This window comes from Podarcis liolepis, assembly GCF_965112155.1.
Source record: "Podarcis liolepis genome assembly, chromosome: W".
Taxonomy (NCBI): Eukaryota; Metazoa; Chordata; class Lepidosauria; order Squamata; family Lacertidae; genus Podarcis; species Podarcis liolepis.
In genome coordinates this window covers 4,938,292-4,946,552 of record NC_139568.1, presented here as the reverse complement: position 1 = coordinate 4,946,552, position 8,261 = coordinate 4,938,292, and the positions used below count along the sequence as shown (strand labels likewise).

Genomic DNA, 8,261 nt, shown 5'->3' with positions numbered 1-8,261 from the left:
AGGGCCCTGTCCTGGTTACCACTACTGAGTCGTACATCTGATTCATACTCCGGATACTCCTTTTTGGCCCCATTTGATCCTTTATTCTTTATTCTGATTTTATATAATGTGGACTCTTTTTGACTGCTATTGAGACTTGTATAAAAACAATTGTTGTGCACTGGTATTTCATGTACCTTTAGACTATAACACTGTATATTTGAAACTACATTATTTCTGTACTTAAACGTTGTATCCAAACTTACTATTACTTTAAAACTATCGTACTTACACGTTGTGTTTAAATTTACTACTAGCTTCAAACTGTTATTCTTAGCAGAATACACACGTTTTTCATTTCAACTCTTGAGTAGGAATTATTCCTCATATTGAAACTTTTGGCCAGAGTTCTTGATATATCCTTTTCAGTGCAGTTTCAACAAGAACTCCAATTTCTTTAATGGTTTCAATCCAAACAACAAATACTAGTGGTCAACTCCAAAAGTGCGGTCAACAAACCCTGCTTGCCAAAGAACAATTGAACGCACCCTTGAAGCTCCTTTGCAGCCATGTCTTTACCTGTCTCCACATCTGACACCATGTATGATGCTAGATGTGGGGCCTGCGGGCCTGTCAAGGTTCCCCACCTCTGCTCTATCTAGCCAGGCTGATGTTTTCAAATGGGGGTTAAAGCTGTGAAGCTGTTTGGATGCATGACTGGACTTGACTGTGGGCATTTCATTGTGCTGTGTCCCAGAGCCTTAAGGATGGGCTGGCCTAGGAACCTAAGCCACCAGGTATGTAAAAGTGAGGTCCACTCCAGCCAAGAGTGAAAGAAAACCACCAAGCAGCCCTACTCCCCAACAATGTCCCCCAAAGAGGATACGGATCGTCTCGGGAATGCTGGTGTCCAGGCACTCAATTCTCTCCTGCAGCTCGTCCTGCGTGCCCGGGGTCTGGAAGAGGTCCTCCTGAAGCAGAGTATCACCCATGCGTTCGGAAGGGATGAGGTACATCCTGGATAGCATGCAGAACAATCCAGCCCTGGGGTGCATAATGTGAGGTTGAGGAATGCCACAATGGAGAGAAGCCCATCACCAAGAGAGCTGGCACAAGGGCTGAGAATTGTATCCCGCCTGCTTTCCACAGTAGCATTCCTACTACCCTTCTCCTGATTTGGGGCAATGGGAGAGTGAAATCATTCCCCGCTTCTTCTAGTGGCGAGTCTCAGAGAGCCGCTTTGCTAGGGATAGACAGACAATGGTTGTGAACACTTGGGTTCTTCTGAGCCGCTCTAAGGAATAGCATATACTGGATGTCCCACCCGCTTCCGCTCCACCAAGGTGCCACTATACTCACAGCAGGAGCTTGTAAGAGCGAGTCGGTAGCTAAGATATAAATCAATTGTGGCGTTTGGAACCTGCACACCCCAAAACTGGTACTGGATTCCAGCCCACACCCATCCTTTCAATGGTACCGTCCCCCTCAGCTCACCTGGTGGCAGGCATTCTTGAAGAGGTGGTCCACCAAAAGCCAGATCTCCTTGGCCGCTCAGTGGAGTCATCACCATCCTGGGGTACGATATCCAGAAACTGCTTCTCCTGGAGGTCCAATGACAAGCAGGACTGGCACGAGAGCCTGACAGAATGTGCTCCAGCTGGGTGGACAAGTCTTGCCCTCTGAGGCCACAACTAGGGCTGGGCGATAGCTGGCTTTCAACACGGTGATATATCACTAGCTAAACATTGCAATACACCAATATATCACAAAGTCTGAAATAAGATGGAGCTATTTAGAGGCATTGGCTGGCTTCATGGTTTCCCCCACATTGTGATTTTTGCTGCCCCCTGCAGGAGGGCAGGGGAAAGCTGAACTGGCAGAGTCCACAGGGGCTGCAGGAATCTAGAGAAGCATTGTCTGGCTTCACAGTTTCCCCCCACATGGTGTTTTTTGCATAGTACACACACACATAATGATTCACAATATATTGCCAGGTCAGAAATTATGAAACCAGTCTCACAATCTAGACTTCAAGCTGATTTGAAAATATATCTATATTGACATATCGCCTGGCCCTAGCCACAGCAAGCATCTCAAGTGGGGAAAGAAAAAACAAATTGCTTGCACCCCAAATCCAAGCTCCCCCTCCCCCTATTATGTTAGCCGCTTTGAGACTCCTTCAGGTAGTGATAAAGCGGGATATCAAATCCAAACTTCTCTTTTTCTAACATTTTATTTAAATTGTTGGAACCTGCCCTGGGACCTTAGGGTGAAGGGCAGGAAATAAGTAACAAAAACAGCAACAGAACATGGATGGGTCTTCATAGGTTGATGGGCTGCAGCTCTAGCCAGCATGATGAGATGATGGGGTCACATGTTCACCACCCCTTGTCTAGAGCACGTTGCAGAGGCAGTGGTAGAAACTGAGCAACAGCTGGAGCCCCAGCCCACGACTTTGTATGGGCAATGCAGCACACAGCAGCTGGTGAACCATGCCTCCTGCCTCCTTCCCATCTTCCTCTCCAGAAATGTTCAGGGTGGTTAGTTCTATCTCAAGCTACCACATTCAAGAGAAAGAGAAAGAGAGGAGGGGGGAGCAAGAGAGCTTTAGGAGCACAGCAATGGCAAGCAGCCCATCACTAAAAGGAGTTGGCAAGGATGGAGAATTTGATCCCCTCATCCCCAGGGCAGCTGTTGATTAGGACCCAGTTCATCCCGCCAATACTCCCCGCCCCTGTCTTGAGAGAGAGAGAGAGAGAGAGAGAGAGAGAGAGAGAGAGTATTGGTGTGGGGAATGACACATGCTGTATCAGAGTCTTAGTGCAAGAGTAGCTGGTGCCTGCTAGAGAACACAGGAGCCTTGCTGGGTTAGATCAGCATTTTGTCATAGCTGTTAACTTACAGATTTGAAAATAAGGGACCAGCAGTCTTGAAAATAAGGGACCAGCAGCCAAAATAAGGGACCTGCAGCCTCACCTGTTCCAGGCACTCCAGTCTTCCTGTCCTCCTGCAGTCTGGTCAAACTCACGCTGGTAGCTTCGAGAACACTGTCCAACCAACTTTGTAACCAGAGGTTCAACTGAATAGAATCTGAATCACATGCACCACAAGGCCTATGCAGCCTCAACTTAAGATGGCTCCCCAGCCTGGCTTTGCACTGCAAAGTTTGCAGCAGCACGTGCAACAAAATGGCGTCCAGCATTCAAAACCCCCCTCAGCTTGCATTAACTAGCCACACACAAGGCATGCAAGCTCCACCCCCCAGTCGTTCTTAGACTTCTTATTGGGTGAGCAACACAGCCAAGCAACACAGTTGGAGCCTCCCTCCTCCCTGGCCGGCAGGGAGGGAGGGAGAGGAGCTGCTTCCTTTGAAATTTAAGGGACATCAATTAAGGGACATTTGAGGGACATCCATCAATAAGGGACAGCAGCGGGACATGGTGCTGGAATAAGGGACTGTCCCTTCAAATAAGGGACACTTGACAGCTTTGCATTTTGTTCCCACAATGGCCAACAACATGCCCTTGGGAGTCCATAGGGACACAGGGAGAATAGCACTCTGTCCATAATGTTCCCCAGAAACTGGTAATCAAAAGCATGTGGTTTGTGATAATAGTGGCAAGAAATAGCCCTGACCGGTAGCCACTGATAAACATATCCTCCATGATTCTAAATGTCTACAGCTGTCCAAATTGATAGTCACCACTGTCTCCTTGTGGCTATGATAATACACCCAAGTAGATATGATTTCGAGAGGAGTGACATTTCCCTGAGCCACCCCAAAGCAGCCACTACCGCTTCCCAAATGCCAGTGCTCAGGTGGTAAGAGTAAGCCAGAGTGGCATAGCCTGTGCAGCAGTGGCTGAGCACAGAGACAAGGAGAAAACTGGCTCTTGGGGCCAGAGGGGGCTGGCGCCTGCATCATGAGACTGGGCTTTCTGCCTCCCGTGCTGCCAATCGCAAGCGGACCCAGAGTCAAGCAGCGCAAAATCAGTGACAAGCAGTGCTGGCAAATTCTGGTTTCGTCTCCGTTCTCCTCTGCCGAGTTCTACAAGGGCCACGTTGAGACTAGGGAAGAGACCAAAGCAGAGAGCTAGAGCCACCACCTGGACTGGATTTGAGTCAGAAGGCAGGCAGGTGCGGGTTGCCTTGTTGGATAAAAGCAGCAATGCAAAAGCCAGCTCCAGATGGCTGGAAGGCAAAACAGGATGTTGTGGTTTGCAACTGTACTGTTGGAGAAAAGGGGGAGTCTATTCTCTGTACTGAGCACCGGATGTTAGCTCAGAGTGTCATGTGACCTGTGCTGGAAGTGCAGGGGTGGAGTTGTGTCTCTTCTGATGGAGTCTGAAGGGTGCAGTCACGTTTTCTATGTACTGCTGAATGACAGGAATAAAACATGTAAATAGGACTCCTGTCTGTCTCATTTCCCCTCCCTGGGGAGAATGCAGGGAGGCAGAGAAGCAGAGAAAAGCAGAGGGTGTGTTTTCCTCACATCTAATGAGGAGAATCGCCGGTTTACGACCTAGCCTTCCGGGAGTAGCAGACGAAAGGTAAACAAGTATCTAGCTCAATTGCCCGGGGGAGGCCAGTTTACCTCTGACTGTGAGCTGAGATACTGACATATGGCAGCATTCGGTGGTTGCGATTCACCGAACATCTGCATGAGAGGCTGGATTGTCCTCCTATGCTCCAAGGGACATAAGCATCTGAGAGCAGCCAAAAGCTGAACAGACGGCTGGACCCAGAGGAAGCTGTTTTCCTCGCAACAGAGCTCAAGGTATGCTGCATTTCGGGCTAAAAGTGTGAACGCAGATTGATTAATTCTCTGGTTCACGGGGGAGCTGCGTTTTGGAAAAATACAGCTCCGAGAGAAGAGGCCTGCAGCTTGGAAGCTTAGCCTGCATTCCACGGATTCTTGTGGTTAAGATAAGAAGTCCTGTATGCACTGTTGCTAAGTAACGATCGTGGAAAGTTACTGGCAGAGAAGCTGGACTGTGAGGCTGGGAAAAGCAAAACAAAACCACGGAGTGTTTTGGCTACAAGTTTACGAGCTCTTGGAAGGGACTTTCCATAGCAGCCAGCGTTTAGCTGCCAGGTGCCAAGAGCGTAAACAACTTGCAGTTTGCCTGCCACAGAGATGACAGGAAACAACTGTTGGATTTTACAGCTTGCTTGAGAGTGTGAGCTGAAGGCTTGGCTTCAAGATGGATGCCAAGAAGGGGGGGCTGCCTTACCCACCTCCCTTACATAATGACAATGCCCCTTCCGATCGTCAGGAGGAGGGGGGGTTGCGGGATCACGACCCGCCCACACTCGCTCCCGCGAGGCTGGCGCCAGCCTCGCGGGAGGCAGGGATTCCCCCAATTAACATCCCCTGTGGCACCAGCCAATCGGCTGGCGGCAGGGGCGGGCCTTAGTAAGGCCACTTAAGGTCGGGGCACCCCTTGGCTCGCCCCTTTTTACCCCTGGAGTCGGCGCGGTTTGTGATCCTTCCGCTCGCTGGAATCCTCGGAGCCTCGTGGAACCTGGAACTTTCTACCAAGCCTTAGTGGAGCACCAGCAAGCTTAGCCTTTCGGAACGTCCTTTTGCCGCTTGCCTTTTATTTACTTGAGCTGAAATCACTACAGGAGAAATTTTCCTCCTGCGCTTAGCAAGGGTATTGGGCAGAAATCGCTCAGGTTCCTCGGGGGGCTTATTCTCTTAGGTTGCTTCAGCAGCGTGACTCACCACCGGCTCTTCCATCGCTGGGCAAAACCCCATGCAGCAGCAGGAGCTAGCAGCGACGCTCCCGCCAGCCAGCTGATCGAGCCCTGCAGCCTCCCTCCCCTGCCTTCCTCCGTTCTTTCAGTTCTACAACCCTCCCCACGTGGCTTTACTGTGTTTCCTTGAAGCGGAGTCTTCGTATCTTCCAGCAGGTCGTATCTTACTTTATTGCTTGTTAATTTAGCTGGTTTTCCTGTAGTCCCCCTGGTGGTGCAGCAATAAAACTGCGAGCACATTTGCAAAGCTAAGCAGGGTCTGATGTGGTTTCAAATTGGATGGGAGACCGGGTGTTAATCATCATCATCATCATCATCTATTATTTGTACCCCGCCCATCTGGTTGGGTTTCCCCAGCCACTCTGGGCGGCTTCCAACAAAGATTAAAAATACATTAAATACATTAAAATGTCACACATTAAAAACTTCCCTGAAGTTAAAAAGTTCAACATCAGATTATTAGAAAAAGGCGGAATATATCTTGTTAAAAAAAAAAAAATATTGTCTGCTGCTGCGGGGGCTTTGCTGAGTGTTTTGCAATTTACTATAAACGGGTTTCTTGTGTGTTATCTGCTGCTGCGGGGGCTTTGTTGGATATTTTGCAATTTAATTTAAACGGGTTACCTGTGTACTGTCTGCTGCTGCGGGGGTTTTGCTGGGCATTTTTCCTCTGTGTTTACCCTCACCTGGCCAGGCGACGGCCGCCATTTTAATACAGGCAGTACACGTGGGAGCCTGAGTTGCCACGTTGCTAGGCGACCAGCGCCATTTTAAAGCCACGTGGCTTGCTTAGCGGCCGCCATCTTACTGGAGGAAAACTCCACGTGACTTTTCCATTCCATTGCAGCACCGATCCTGCCTTTTGCTGGGGCATAAACGCAGGAATAAAACCTCCCCTGTACTTAGCTGCCTCTGTCCTTCTCATTACAGTGTCCTCTCTTTCTAGGATAACATCTAACCTGAAAAGCTAATTAACAGGCACAGCTATTTAGAGTGCTTGACTGGGGGGATGCAATTTAATTAAAGTGAAAAGCCAGCTCTGCTCCTTGTACTGTATTTTCTAATTAATATTCTAAAATAAGTCTAATTTAGCTCAGAGGTGATTCATTGGTGAATTAAAGATTAATTCCAGCAGTAATCAAGTTTAAAATTCCATAAGTGATTTAATTGCTAGCGATTTTAATTCATAAAGTTCAGCATGAGATAGGATAAGGTTCAGCGGAAGACAAAAGCCTTAGATTATAAATACAGGAAATTTACTTGGTTGGCAAGGGCAAGCTGGTCCCATTGACTGCTATTCCTGCTGTTTTGTTTTTGTTGCTTTCCCAGGCCTGCTCTGCCTGGGAATTCATTTAGCGTTGCCATAGGAACGCCTGTGCTGTGGCATTAAGGTTACCTATTGCTGCTGGCCAGCTCATTTGTTACCATAGAAATCCTATTGTCTTCCCGGCCAGCAGGACAATTTAAGGCTAACGACCAGTGATTAGGGCCTTTGTTTCCCAGAGGCATACTTAGTGGCTTGCCTGCCAGCTTAATTTTACTTAAGTTTTTCTGGTCTCCAGACAATCATAACAGGATAGATAGATAGTGATATAGCACCAGCCATATAAATTACATATAAACAAGTAATTAGATATATAAATAAAGAAATAAATAAATATTTAGAAAAATAAACAAATAAATATAAATAAATAAATAATTATAGGAATAAATAAATAAATAAATAAATAAGGCGCTGCTCTCGGCTTGGACATGGAGAGCAACGGCAATCCCCAATAAGCTCTGCATGGTAACGCCCTGATACCAACAGGCCCATGTAACCCTCAGGCCCTGGCCCAGCTCTTTTCCGCGCTGCAATCATTCTACGCGCAGTGCAGGACACCTATCACTCCCTCTCCGAACATCGTCGAGGTGTCACAGGATTGCATACCAGACACCCCCCCCAGTCAGCAGGGTCAGGATGGTCCCTCCACTAGCGCAGCTAGCGTGGTCGAGCAGGCCCCCAGCAGGCCACGGACACGCTTACAAGCTGCTCGAACTCAAAAATCGAAGTCAGGTTCACCAAAAGGCAAGGCACCAGCTAAAAAACCTAGGGCGAGCGCGCAAAAGGCCAGGCCGGCGGGGGCTTCAGCGGTGGCTTCTACATCAGCCCCCCGCCAAGGGGGGGTTGATGTTCCCAGTGTATTCCAGGACAACCCTAGGCAACCTAGCACCTCGGAGGAGTCATCTTCTGAGGAGGAGCTGCCCCCTCAGCAGGTGGCCGCAGCCAGCGACCTGGCCCCTGGTGATGACACAGCACGGGGCGGAAAGCGGAAGGCGAAGAAGAAGCACCGGTCCAAGAAAAGCAAGAAGAGGGACACTTCGGACTCCGACGATGAAACATGTACCTCTTCTTCAGATGGGGATAGTGACGCTCCAATGGAGACATATTGGGGCGAGGGGGAGGACACAGGAGTTCCCCAGTGGGTGCATGAACGGAGGGCCAACTCACACAGGAAGACATTTAACGGCACGCTTGATTG

General features: G+C 48.8%; 1 pseudogene across 1 annotated transcript in view; it reads right to left on the bottom strand.

Moving 5' to 3' along the window:
• Window positions 1-764: 764 nt before the first annotated feature.
• Window positions 765-8,261, bottom strand: part of LOC310697837 (inositol polyphosphate 5-phosphatase OCRL-like) — a 280,274-nt pseudogene continuing 272,777 nt past the window's right edge. The window contains exons 10-11 of the transcript in view: window positions 1,474-1,580; window positions 765-950 (exon numbers count right to left, since the gene is read on the bottom strand). The product of the transcript in view is annotated as an inositol polyphosphate 5-phosphatase OCRL-like (transcript). The remainder of the gene's footprint in view (window positions 951-1,473; window positions 1,581-8,261) is intronic.